The sequence below is a fragment of the Phanerochaete carnosa genome, assembly GCF_000300595.1.
Source record: "Phanerochaete carnosa HHB-10118-sp unplaced genomic scaffold PHACAscaffold_5, whole genome shotgun sequence".
NCBI lineage: Eukaryota > Fungi > Basidiomycota > Agaricomycetes > Polyporales > Phanerochaetaceae > Phanerochaete > Phanerochaete carnosa.
The window spans coordinates 3,272,584-3,272,978 of record NW_006767632.1 but is presented as its reverse complement, the minus strand read 5'-3'; positions in this window follow the sequence as shown (position 1 = coordinate 3,272,978).

Here is a 395-nt window from a genome sequence, read left to right as displayed (position 1 = left end):
TGATCTCACTTTTGTATCTCTGCGAAAATGTGCTGAATTCAGTTATCCCAACACTCAACCTGCTCTCTGTGGAAGAAAGATCTGTGGAAAGCTCACCTTCTTCAGTCACATTAATTTCCATTGCATAATTTAGAACTCTGATGATTCTTCACTTATTTGCCTCACATGTATATTGTTAGATAAAATAGAGCCTCAGCTGCCTGAAATCATATTAGAACAGCTTCTATCTACAGCGGAGCAGGTACCGCAGATGAAGCTTGGGTGGGCTCCTACTCTAGGGTTGAGCGAGGCGGAGAGGCGCCGTCGCTTATTTTTTCGGAAAACCGAGCGACGAAAATAATTGTTGGGACATTTGCCGAGCTGCCGAGCACGCGCGCCAATAATTTGTGCCAGTC